General features: G+C 39.6%; 1 protein-coding gene across 5 annotated transcripts in view; it reads right to left on the minus strand.

The window, feature by feature from the left end:
- The window catches only part of CPNE4 (copine 4), a 578612-nt gene that overhangs the window by 111028 nt on the left and 454189 nt on the right, over positions 1-13395 (minus strand). The gene's annotated exons all lie outside the window — the stretch shown is intronic.

Here is a 13395-nt window from a genome sequence, read left to right on the forward strand (position 1 = left end):
TTCCTCCAGCTCCGTTTTTTTCCCTCAAGACTGCTTTGGCTATTCGGGGTCTCTTGTGTCTCCACACAAATTTTAAGATGATTTGTTCTAGTTCTGTAAAAAATGCCATTGGTAATTGGATAGGGATTGCATTGAATCTGTAGATTGCTTTGGGCAGTATAGTCATTTTCACAATATTGATTCTTCCAATCCAAGAACATGGTATATCTCTCCATCTGTTGGTATCATCTTTAATTTCTTTCATTAGTGTCTTATACTTTTCTGCATACAGGTCTTTTGTCTCCTTAGGTAGGTTTATTCCTAGGTATTTTATTCTTTTTGTTGCAATGGTAGATGGGAGTGTTTCCATAATTTCTCTTTCAGATTTTTCATCATTAGTGTATAGGAATGCAAGAGATTTCTGTGCATCAATTTTGTATCCTGCAACTTTACCAAATTCATTCATTAGCTCTAGTAGTTTTCTGGTGACATTTTAGGATCCTCTCTATATAGTATCATGTCATCTGCAAACAGTGACAGTTTTACTGCTTCTTTTCCAATTTGTATTCTTTTATTTCTTTTTCTTCTCTGATTGCTGTGGCTAGGACTTCCAAAACTCTGTTGAATAATAGTGGTGAGAGTGGACATCCTTTTCTCATTCCTGATCTTTGAGGAAATGCTTTCAGTTTTTCACCATTGAGAATGATGTTTGCTGTGGGTTTTTCTTATATGGCCTTTATTATGTTGAGGTAGGTTCCCTCTGTGCCCACTTTCTGGAGAGTTTTTATCATAAATGGGTGTTGAATTTTGTCAAAAGCTTTTTCTGCATCTATTGAGATGATCATATGGCTTTTATTCTTCAATTTGTTAATATGGTGTATCACATTGATTGATTTGCGTATATTGAAGAATCCTTGCATCCCTGGGATAAATCCCACTTGATCATGTTGTATGATCCTTTTAATGTGTTGTTGGATTCTGTTTGCTAGTATTTTGTTGAGGATTTTTGCATCTATATTCATCAGTGATATTGGTCTGTAATTTTCTTTTTTTGTAGTATCTTTGTCTGGTTTTGGTATCAGGGTGATAGTGGCGTCATAGATTTACTTTGGGAGTGTTCCTTCCTCTGCAACTTTCTGGAAGAGTTTGAGAAGGATGGGTGTTAGCTCCTCTCTAAATGTTTGATACAACTCACCTGTGAATCCATCTGGTCCTGGACTTTTGTTTGTTGGAAGATTTTAATCACAGTTTCAATTTCATTACTTGTGATTGGTCTGTTCATATTCTCTGTTTTTTCCTGGTTCAGTCTTGGAAGGTTATACCTTTCTAAGAATTTGTCCATTTCTTCCAGGTTGTCCATTTTATTGGCCTAGAGTTGTTTGTCGCAGTCTCTTAGGTTGCTTTGTATTTCTGCAGTGTCTGTTGTAACTTCTCCTTTTTAATTTCTAATTTTATGGATTTGAGTCCTCTCCCTCTTTTTCTTGATGAGTCTGGCTAATGGTTTATCAATTTTGTTTATCTTCTCAAAGAACCAGCTTTTAGCTTTATTGATCTTTGCTATTGTTTTCTTCTTTCTATTTCATTTTTTTCTGCTCAGATCTTTATGATTTCTTTCCTTCTGCTAACTTTGGGTTTTGTTTGTTCTTCTTTCTCTAGTTCCTTTAGGTGTAAGGTTAGAATGTTTACTTGAGCTTTTTCTTATTTCTTGAGGTAGGCTTGTATAGCTATAAACTTCTCTCTTAGGACTCCTTTTGCTGCATCCCATAGGTTTTGGGTCGTCATGTTTTCATTTTCATTTGTTTCTAGGTATTTTTTGATTTCCTCTTTGATTTCTTCAGTGATTTCTTGGTTATTTAGTAACGTATTGTTTAGCTTACAGGTGTTTGTGTTTTTTACGTTTTTTCCCCTGTAATTCATTTCTAATCTCATAGCGTTGCGGTTAGAAAAGGTGCTTGATATGATTTCAATTTTCTTAAATTGACTGAGGGTTGATTTGTGAAGCAAGATATGATCTATCCTGGAGAATGCTCTGTGCGCACTTGAGAAGAAAGTGTAATCTGCTGTTTTTGGATGGAATGTCCTATAAATATCAATTAAATCTATCTGGTCTATTGTGTCATTTAAAGCTTCTGTTTCCTTCTTTATTTTCATTTTGGCTGATCTGTCCATTGGTGTAAGTGAGGTGTTAAAATCCCTCACTCTTACTGTGTTACTGTCGATTTCCTCTTTATAGCTGTTAGCAGTTGCCTTATGTATTGAGGTGCTCCTATGTTGGGTGCATATATATTTATAATTGTTATATCTTCTTCTTGGATTGATCCCTTGATCATTATGTAGTGTCCTTCCTTGTCTCTTGTAACATTCGTTATTTTAAAGTCTAATTTTTCTGTTATGAGTATAGCTACTCCAGCTTTCTTTTGATTTCCATTTGCATGGAATATCTTTTTCCATCCTCTCACTTTCACTCTGTATGTGTCCCTAGGTCTGAAGTGGTCTCTTCTAGACAGCATATACATGGGTCTTTTTTTTGTATCCATTCAGCAAGCCTGTGTCTTTTGGTTGGAGTTTTTAATCCATTCACGTTTAAGGTAATTATCAATATGTTTGTTCCTATGACCATTTTCTTAATTGTTTTGGGTTTGTTTTTGTAGGCCCTTTTCTTCTCTTGTGTTTCCCACTTAGAGAAGTTCCTTTAGCATTTGTTGTACAGCTGGTTGGTGGTGCTGAATTCTCTTAGCTTTTGCTTGTCTGTAAAGCTTTTGATTTCTCCATTGAATGTGAATGAGATCCTTGCTGGGTAGAGTAATCTTGTTTGTAGGTTCTTCCCTTTCATCACTTTAAGTATATCATGCCACTCCCTTCTGGCTTGTAGAGTTTCTGCTGAAAAATCAGCTGTTAACCTTATGGGGGTTCCCTTGTAAGTTATTTGTCATTTTCCCCTTGCTGCTTTCAACAATTTTCTTTGTCTTCAATTTTTGCCACTTTGATTACTATGTGTCTCGGCATGTTTCTCCTTGGGTTTATCCTGTATGGGACTCACTGCACTTCCTGGACTTGGGTGGCTATTTCCTTTCCCATGTTAGGGAAGTTTTCGGCTATAATCTCTTCAAATATTTTCTCAGTCCCTTTGTTTTTCTCTTCTTATTCTGGGACCCCTATAATTTGTATGTTGGTGCGTTTAATGTTGTCCCAGAGGTCTCTGAGACTCTCCTCAATTTTTTTCATTCCTTTTTCTTTATTCTGCTCTGTGTTAGTTATTTCCAGTGTTTTATCTTCCAGGTCTCTTATCCTTTCCTCTACCTCAGTTATTCTGCTACTTATTCCTTCTAGAGAAATTTTAATTTCATTTTTTTCATCATTGCTTGTTTGCTCTTTAGTTCTTCTAGGTCCTTGCTAAACGTTTCTTGTATTTTCTCCATTCTATTTCCAAAGTTTTGGATCATCTTTACTATCATTACTGTGAATTCTTTTCCAGGTAGATTGCCTATTTCCTCTTCATTTGTTTGAGCTGGTGGTTTTTTACTGTGCTCTATCATCTGCTGCATATTTCTGTCTTCTCACTTTCCTTAACTTACTGTGTTTGGGGTCTTCTTTTTGCAGGCTGCAGGTTCATAGTTCCTGTTGTTTTTTGTGTCTACCTCCAGTGGGTAAGGTTATTTCAGTGGGTTGTGTAGGCTTCCTAGTGGAGGGGACTGATGCCTGTGTTCTGGTGGCTGAGGCTGGATCTTTTCTTTCTGGTGGGCTGGACCACATGTGGTGGTGTGTTTTGAGGTGTCTGTGAACTTAGTATGATTTTAGGCAGCTTCTCTGCTAATGGGTGGGGTTGTTTTCCTCTCTTGTTAGTTATTTGGCATGGGGTGTCTATCACTGGAGCTTGCTGGTTTTTGAGTGGAGCTGGGTCTTAGTGTTGAGATGGAGATATCTGGGAGAGCTCTCGCCAATTGATATTATGTGGGGCCAGGAGGTCTCTGGTGAACCAATGTCCTGAACTTGGCTCTCCCACTTTAAAGGCTCAGGTCTGACACCCAGCTGGAGCACAAAGACCCTGTCAGCCACACGGCTGCTAGTGTTGGAGTGTCCTGCAGAAGTGGAGGGGGGGCGTTGTGACTTACCACAGTGACAAGGACACTGGCAGTGGAAGTCTGGGAAGTACTCCTTGGCATGAGCCCTCCCAGAGTCTGCCATTAGCCTCACTCAAACTTCTATGTAATATTGGATGTCAGACAACATTGAAGAAAAGCCTACAGTTAAATCCATTGCCTTTTACCTGTAGAGCCTTCAGTAGATATTCTTTGATTATACAGGGCCTCAGCAAACACACCTCCTACGTACCCTAAGTCGAGGCATCAAATGAGCCTTCTTAGGGTGGTAAGAACAGGTGGAATCTTGAAGGACAAGCCGTGATTGGCCATGGTGCATCAAGCCAGACCCTGTGATGCCAAAGTTTGCATCAGAGAAAGGCTTTATTCATGAGGCAGCCAGTTGAGGAGATGGGTGAACGAATCTCAAATCCGTGTTGGCAAAGTTGAAGGTCTCGGGATGTTTATGGGATAAAGCTTGGGTGTGGGGAAAGTGGGGAAAGGTGATTGGAGATAAGAAAAAGCTGAGGCACTCTTAGTTCTGCACAGGTGCAACTAAGCTACCGGGTTCTTCATGGGCAGCTCATCCTTCTCCACATTTTTTACCCTTCTTTGTGTGGATACAAATAACAGTGAGGCTCTAAGGTATGGAGGAGCCACAAGATAGAAGAAACTTGGGTTCTGAATCACTGTACGCAGCAGAGGCAGACACTGGTTAGAAAGCTTTAGTTCTGATTGTTATGTGAGTGAGAAACTTATATTTCATGGGGGCACTTTGTTACCACAGCATTGTATAACCTAGGATAATTATAGGGTTAAATGAAGTCACTTAAGCAGTGTCCAACGAAGCAACTGGGAGCTGGTGGGTGAATGCTTGGTGAATGTTAGCTGTCCTTCAATAGTTAAGAACAAGAACGATGGAGCAAGAGAGAGCTGGGTTTAAACTAAGGCTGCACTACTTCACTGTATAATCTTCAACAATTTCCTTAAACAAAGAGTTTTGAATTCCTCATCTGTAAAAAGGGGGATAATATTAATGAAAAGGAAAAATATTATTAAAATTAAGAGAATATGTATTTTTTCTCTCATTCAGAAGTTTCTTTATTCCTGCACGATTTAACACTATTTAAGCTGGCTGTTGCTTTTCCTTGCTGCAGTACTGTATAGATTACAGATCTCAGTAGAGGCAGCCTGCTGGGCTCAGGTGCCATTTACTTAAGTGGCATTGAGAAGTCCTGTGCCAGGGCTGATCCAACACAGAGACACCTTGGTGAGTCTGCACTCCTCTGGTAATTGCAGGGCATCTAGGCTGAGTGGGCTATAGACAGGCATAAAACCAGCAACCCTTGAGTCCAGAAGCCATCAAGAAAGCACTTACATTTTAACAGATCTCAAGAAAGCTTCATAGGACCATGAGCCACCTTCAAATTTTTCCCTTTCCATTATAAGGTAGGTAGAGAAGGAAGTAAACTTGCTTCCACCCACCTGGGAATGTCAGGTTCTTTACTACAGGTTTTTCCAACCACACTGAACATAACAATGAACCCCTCAATTCCAAATTCCCATGTTTTGTAGCAAGAATCAGGAAATGCTGGTGTAAGCCATGGGCTATCTAATGATTGAAACCCCTTCCATGAACTTGGGGGAACTATGGGGCTGAATTGGGGCCACTGTCAAGGACTGAGATCTGGGGGTTGGAACTGGGGTGGGGTTTCTTCCTTCCTAAGCAGTAAGAGCCAGAGGTTTGTTAGAGAAAATCAGGATGAAACAAGTATGGAACTAAGTCCAAAGGACCAGATGCCAAATAAGAGGTATTTAGGGGTCCAGGAGTTAGGAGTCATATGGGGTTGGGAATAAAGGGGGAATGTCCGGGGCAAACTCCAAGAACACACTCCAGGAGTCCAATCCATTTGGCAGTTGTGAACCAGTCTGGCTCAGAGACTAAGCAAAGACAGTGAATTTGTGGAGAAGGTGGCTTGTTCACACCTGAGAAGGGAGGATGGGAATAGCTGGATAGAAGCCAAGGACGAATGTTAGGATTTCATACAGGAGGAAGAGCAAATATATACACACATTAGCTTTGCAGTGAGGTGGCAGGAAAAACACTGAGCTAACTAAGAGAGGTGTCAGGAAGTCAGCTAGGTTTGGAGAATCAGTAGGAAGACACTGTTTCTCCATGTGCGCTTGGCAAATGGCGGGCACAAGCATTGTTTAGGAAAACCATTAAACTGAAGATTCCAGGACCACTGGGATTCTGATTCAACACAACACTTTTGTGACTGACCAGGAATCCAACTTTGGGGTTTCAGGAGGGAGCTTGTGAACATGCTGTTTTAAATCACCCAGGCACCACTGCAGAGGAAGGGAGGGCATGAAGAATGAGCAAGATATTAGGTGGGTTAAAATGCCATTTATGGTTGCTTTAGACTTGTGTCCGGGCCTCCTCTCAACCCTCATGGCCTCCTGAGTTTCATCACCTCTGCTTTTATTTTGGGGACTTGCTTCTCCTTCTTTTCTGCTACTTCCTTCTCCTGGTTCTGTCTTGCTTGTGTCCACCCCACTAAGACCTCAGTTAATAACCTGGACCTGTCTCCAGAATAAGGCCTGGGGGCAAGTTGATATAGAAACAACTGGTCCTCATCACCCTAGATCCCTCTTCAAGGCAAGTGGCTTCTATCAATTATCCTCAGAGAATGTCCGATAAACTCTAGGGGAAAGTTTCCAAGTTACCTGTGCAGTTTGAGCACCAGAAAAAGGGACAGGAAATGACCTCAGGGTGCTTACATGGTATTTGTCTGGATTGTTCTGGCATGACCTTTCCCCCAGTACTAGGCACAGTTAGGGTGTTAATAATACTTGCTGGTGGTCCCTTCTCCTTCTCTTTCTCTCTAAGACCCCCATCTGGAAGAATCTATTCTGAATACCAGCACTGTCTCCTAACAAATACGTACTGGGTATTAATAATGTGTTGATAAAATCAAAGGAAATGATTAATATCATATTTCATAGAATCAAAGAGGCACATATTTATTTTCTTAACAACCACAAATTGATAGAAAAGCACTGTGTTATAGTTTCATTGAAAGTGTTTTTTCCCTTTTAGTAATATGGTGAATAGTTGATAGTTTCTCAGACTTTATGAAATAGGTTACATAGAGACAAGTCTTCTTTCTGTTAAATGTTTGAATGATGATAAGCATTTTGGTTGAGTGAGAGTAATGGGATAAATCATCCTTTATCAGGATGATTTATTTTCTAAGAATACAACAAAATAGAGGCAGCACGATTCAACAAAAAGCATGAAATTTGGCATTTGACTGCATGGGGTTTTGAGCCTCAGTTTCTTCATCTGTAAAATGAACACAATGGAATCTACCTCACAGTATGGTTAGAAGTAAATGAAGTTGTGATTTTGATAAGGACTCTAATATGTCATAGAAATCATGGATAATTTCATTCAATAGCTAAATATTAAATATATTTCATTAAGTAGCTAATATTAAATATTAAATACATGTTTCATTAAATAGCTAATATTAAATATTAAATATATATGTCATTAAACAGCTAGTATTAAATATTAAATACATATATTTCTTTAAATAGTTAATATTAAATGTAACCCTAAATCTACTCAGTAAGTAGTGCAATGTCTTTTACATCGTTCAGAAGACATTTCAGCTTGTTGCAGGGTTGTCTCTTGAGTTACCAAGAGAGAATCCTCTCTGAATCATACCGTAGGTATTTAAGGCTCAGTAGATGTGGCTGAGAAAACTCTAAGCCTCTGACACCTTCATAATTTCTTTAAAAAATTAACCTCTGTCAGTATTGATGGGGAAACACCAGAGCATTTTCCACCATACTGGTGAATAAGACCAGAGGATGGCCTCCATCTCTACTACTATTTAACACTGTGTTGGGAGCACTGGTACACACAAATAAAGAAAAGAAATAAGGAGAACGACTAGTTAAGTAAGTATGGGCAAAACTATCTCTATTTCCATATTATCTATATTTTAAAAACTCCAAAAAATTAACAGAAAATTAGTATAAACAACAATAAAACTTAATAAAATAGTTATTTAAGAAAACAATTCAATAGCTTTTATGTATACAAACAATATTCAGTTAGAAGGTGTAATGGAAGAGAAAGAAAGAAAGAAACAAACTAGGCATAAACTTAAAAACAAACATTCCAAACCTCTAAGAGGAACAGTAAGTGCTCCTGCAAACACAAAAGGAGACTTGAATGAACTGAAAACGAGTCATGTTCTGGGCTGGGAAGACAACATTAAAAGAGATTTCCTTTGCAATCTCAATAAAAATACTATCACTTTTTAAAAAAAATTCTGGTACTAGTTGCTTATAAAGCTTAATGGAAAGAACAACAAGCAAAATATCCAAGCAGACCTGAAGACCCTTAAAAAGACAAAGAATACAGAAGTGAGAGAGGCTGGTTCTATCAGGTATTAAAATGTGCTACAAAATGATTACCTGTAAGGGAAGAGAGTAAAAACTAGAGAAACAGGAATGAGAGCTAAACTTTTCTGAATATACTTTGTTTTGTAGTTTTGACTTTAGAATCATGTAAACATTTTATATAATTATAAAACAAAATTAAACTTGAAAAAATAAATTCTAAAAGCTGAAAGCAACATGAAACAAAGGAACCCAACCGTTTTATGGGTTAGAGCTTCAACTATAGAGAGGAATTGTCTCTAGACTTTAAAGTATGAGTTAGCATCTATAGAGGGATACATATCTTACAGAAGAAAAGAATTTCAAAATTTCAAAATTCATGAATTAAAAAAATTCATACCAGAAAGCAAGGAAGCTATTAAGAACTCAAGAGCCAACTTGAAGGGGTTTTAACTGGTTAAACAAGGGACGATACAAGATTTCAAAGGAATAATTATAACTGAAATAGATTGAAACACTGGAGTATATTTTAAAACTCCATGAATTCTTAATAATAGTGAGGGAGCCCATTAGTCACCTATGAAGAATGCTAGAGAAGTAACTTGTTATTCTGAAAATTGTTTGAAAAAAAGAAAGAATAAAGCATTTTCCGGCCTTTCTTGTACAAATCACACCTCAGGGAACCAAACAGCTGTTGAAGGGAGCTCTTCTTTACAGAAGAACTCTAAATAATAGATAAAGAAGGAATAATAGAATTAGAAAATTACCATCTTGGAAATTCTAATGGAATAATGAATCTAAGCAATGCTCCTCAATGACTGTTAAGACCATAAAAGAGCACCATCCCTTGTAAAACATTCTTTCTACAAAACAGCCCCTGAACCTGATCAAGTCCCAACTAGCTGTTTACAGGGAACACAGAGTGGGGGAAATGTGACAGAACAAACCAGCCTGGTTTCTTCAAGTAAAAGAAGAAAGTTTCTTCAACTTTCTTTAAGTAAATTGCAAGGGAAAAAAAAAAAAAAAGAGGGAGAGAGAACTAACAGATTGAAAGAGACTTCAGAGACATTTCAGTCAAATGCAATGCTTGGACCTTGTTTAGATTCCAATTAAAAAAAAAAACTATTAAATAAATTAGACGGTCACTTATGAATAGTGGCAGAACATTTGCTGGCATTAAGGAAGATTAGATAACCTAGGTATAAAAACAGATTTGTGGTTATGTTTATAGAAAGATTCCTTGTCCTTTAGAGATACATATTACAGTATTTTCAGATGGAATGGCATGGTGTTTGGGAGAGGACCCCATAGTGACTTACATTGGCCCCAGGCCCTTTTGCCTTCATGGACCCCCTTTCACCATAATAGATTTTGGGGATCCTAAAAATGTTATTGTTTTCTGATGTGAGAAAAAAATGGAAACACTTTATTCAACCTTACAAGTTCATTTTTCCTTCTGACTTTAAAAGAAATTAAAACGTTCTTGTAGGTTCTTAAAAGTATCATGGGTTCTGGCACTACGCTTGCTTTACCTAATGAATGAGTGAGCCCTGGTCTGGGATTGGCTTCAAAACGATCTAGTGGTGGTTGGGGGGGGGGGGCGGGGTGATAGAAAATGGGTATTGGGAGTATGGATGAAATAAAATTGGCCACAAGTTAATAATGGTTGAGGATGTGGGGAGAGGGGTGGGTTATCATAACCCACTACTTTTATGGGTGTTTAAAATTTTTCATAATAAATAAATTAAAGCATCAATTTCTGAAAAATACTTATTTGAATGCTTTTTAAAATTTTTCCCATAGAGGAGGAATAGGAAAAAAATAAATAAAACCAAAAGAAAAACCTGTTTTGATTTAAACTTGGTGTTAGTGTAAACCCTGAATAAATGAGATTTAAAGATATCAAGTCTCATTTGGGACAAAGACCTCATTATTAGAGTTTTGCTAAGACTGAGAATCTAAATGGACAGAGGGTTTTAAATTTTTTTCTTTTTTGGTCTTTTTTTTAGATTTCTTTTTTTTTTTTTTTTTTTGATGTGGACCATTTTTAAAGTCTTTATTGAATTTGTTACAATATTGCTTTTGTTTTATGTTTTGGTTTTTTTGGCCACGAGGCATGTGGGATCTTAGCTCCCTGACCAGGGATTGAACCCGCACCCCCTGCATTGGAAGGCAGATTCTTAACCACTGGACCACCAGGGAAGTCCGCAAATTTTTAATTTGAAAGTTCACATTCTGTTTTTTTTTGATGGTGAGGAGATGCTGCCTGCCAATATGGTACCATTTTATTTCAGAGAAAGCTGAATGGGAACAACATTATGAGCATTTCTCAGTGGCTTTTGTGATGAAATAATAATACAAATAAAGGGCAATACGGGAAGTCTCTCAAGCTTTTCAGGAAAGCTGCATTTGGTGATTGTGAGCAGGTGAGTGATGATATTGGATTTGTCACCTAGTGAGCTCAGCACACCTGTGTGGGCGGATTCCCTCCCCCCAAGCCCCCCCCCCCCCCCAGTGAGGTGCTGCTGACCTCTTAGCACCTCCCTGCTCCTCTGTCCATTCACTCCAGGAACAGTTACTGAGTATCTGCTCCGTGTCGAGCGCTGGGCTGGATGCCTGGATGCCTGGATACACAGGGAAAAAAACATGGTTCTCACCCTGAAGGGGCAAACTGGGAAGAAAGAGTCACCTGCTGGGGAAAGAGATGGAAACGGAAATGTTCCAAACAAGTGGAGAAGTATCTCCATGAGTTGGGTGCAGAGGGCTAGAGGGCACCCATAGAAGCTAAAGAGATCAGGGAAGGTTTCTGGAAGTGGAAGGATATTGGAGAGACCCGAAGGAAAGTAGCAGATGACGATAATCCAAGAAAAGCAGAAGAATGAAGAAGGCATCAGGCAGAGAGAGGCATGTGCCAAGCCCTGAAGGCTTGGAGAGGGCAGGGTGGGTACGAGTGCTGGGCAGAGAAAAGGTGGTGGAGGGGAGGCTGGGTGGTGGAAAGTGGTGGGGGGCACTGAGCCGCGGAAGGACTGTAATGAAGGAGCAAATGTCTGTACCAGGGGTTCTCAGTGTGGGCTGGGACCAGCAGCATTAGCATCACTCAGGAATTGTAGAATGCAAATTCTCAGGCTCACTCCAGACCTACCTAATCAGAAACCCTGATAACACCTAACAATCTGTGTTTTAACAGCCTTCTAGATGATTCTGATGCATTGGTCTAAATGATTTTACCCTCCAGGGAACATTTAGTAATGTCTGAATACACTTTTGGCTGTAAGACTGACGGGGGTGAAGTATTACTACGAGTGTTTAGTAGCCTGGGATGCTGCTAAACATCTTACAATGCACAGGACAGGCTCCACAACAAAGTCCAAATGTCAATGGTGCAGCTGTTGAGAAATCCTGATCCTCCCTTTCTCTGTCTATCTCTCTGTCCTTCCTTCATTCCTTTCCTTTTCCTTCCTCCCTCTCTCTCTTTCTCTCTCTCTCCTTTATTCCCACTTGTCCTCTACAGACAGCAGAGCACTCGAAAGGCCACAAAATGCTCCTTTTCTGCATCTTTATTTATTCAATTATAGATAACCCTCCCCTTTTATCTAATAACTCACCATGACTAAGTTGACCTATGGCTAATGTAGGCATTATCTTATTTCTGCCCCAAAGGGTCCACTTATCTCCCTGGGAATGGGATGGGGTGGCTCAGAGTATAGGTGACAATCTCCAACCCAGGCCTGAAGCTGTAGGTCTTGGCCACTGTGCATATGAGCTTATACATGAGGCCCAAACAGCCAGGAGTCCTGATTTTGGCATGAAAGACAATTCCAGTGGAAATGGAGGCTCCCACAGGAGATATTAGGGACAACTCTGAGCTGCTCCTCCAGACCACAGAAGTAAGCATGTCCACAGATAGTACAAAGTCCGAACAGAATGGTTTTAAACAAAGATGTAAAGTCACATTAAGAGTTTGGGACTAACCAATGGATAGGATTCTAAACTGATGGATGACATTGACAAATGCAAATAATTATATCCATTAGAAGAAGGATTACAGGGCAAAAAGAGTGAGTAAAGTGTAAAGTTACAAAGACAAACATTAGCAGTGCCCATCTAACACTTTCCAGGGGAGTCAGTGCCCCCAACATGAATGTTTAGTCTGCCTAACAGACCTATAATCCCATTGGAGTGGTAGGTGCCTCAGGCTTTTAAAGTCTGAAGCCATTAACCACCTCCATTATCCAGCTTCCCTGGCTCTGCTTTTAGGCTGTCACACAACCTTATGAAAACTGTCTTCCCCATGGTTTGCCCACATGGAGAAAATGCCCTGGTAAAGCTGATATGAATGTTGAGTCTGCTTGAGGGTCATGTTTCTCACTGAACACGAACCTGTCGGCCTTTTGATTTATAGCTCTGGCCTCTATTGAATTTACTTAGTCATCCTGAGTTGGTAGAGTCACCTCTGGGACACTGACAATATGGAGCTTCTGGACTTCCAAGGTAGAGAGAGGGCCAGACCAGGGACCATAAGGAATGACTCTGGGAGTCTGGTTCAGGCACTTAGCCTATTGTCCTCCTTTGGTCATCCTGACTCTTATAATGAGTCTTTTCTTCCAACTTCTACATTCCCATGATACTCAAAAAGCATGTGTGGTAGACTGAAGAAAGTGGCCACCATACTCTGCAGCTCCTCCCGCCAAGAGGTGGAGTCCATGTCCTATTTCCTCATCCCTGAATCTGGGATGACTGTGTGACTGGCCAATAGCACGCAGAGGAAGTGACCTCATGTGAGTCTGAGACTGGGCCTCGAGACGTGCATCTTTTGTCCTGGCTCTTTTGGACCCTAAGGTTGCTGAGTGTATAAGTCAAGCTAGCCTGCTGATCGATGAGAGACAAATGGCTCCACCACCCTGATCATTCCAGATGA

The sequence above is a fragment of the Eschrichtius robustus genome, chromosome 6 (genome assembly GCF_028021215.1).
Source record: "Eschrichtius robustus isolate mEscRob2 chromosome 6, mEscRob2.pri, whole genome shotgun sequence".
NCBI lineage: Eukaryota > Metazoa > Chordata > Mammalia > Artiodactyla > Eschrichtiidae > Eschrichtius > Eschrichtius robustus.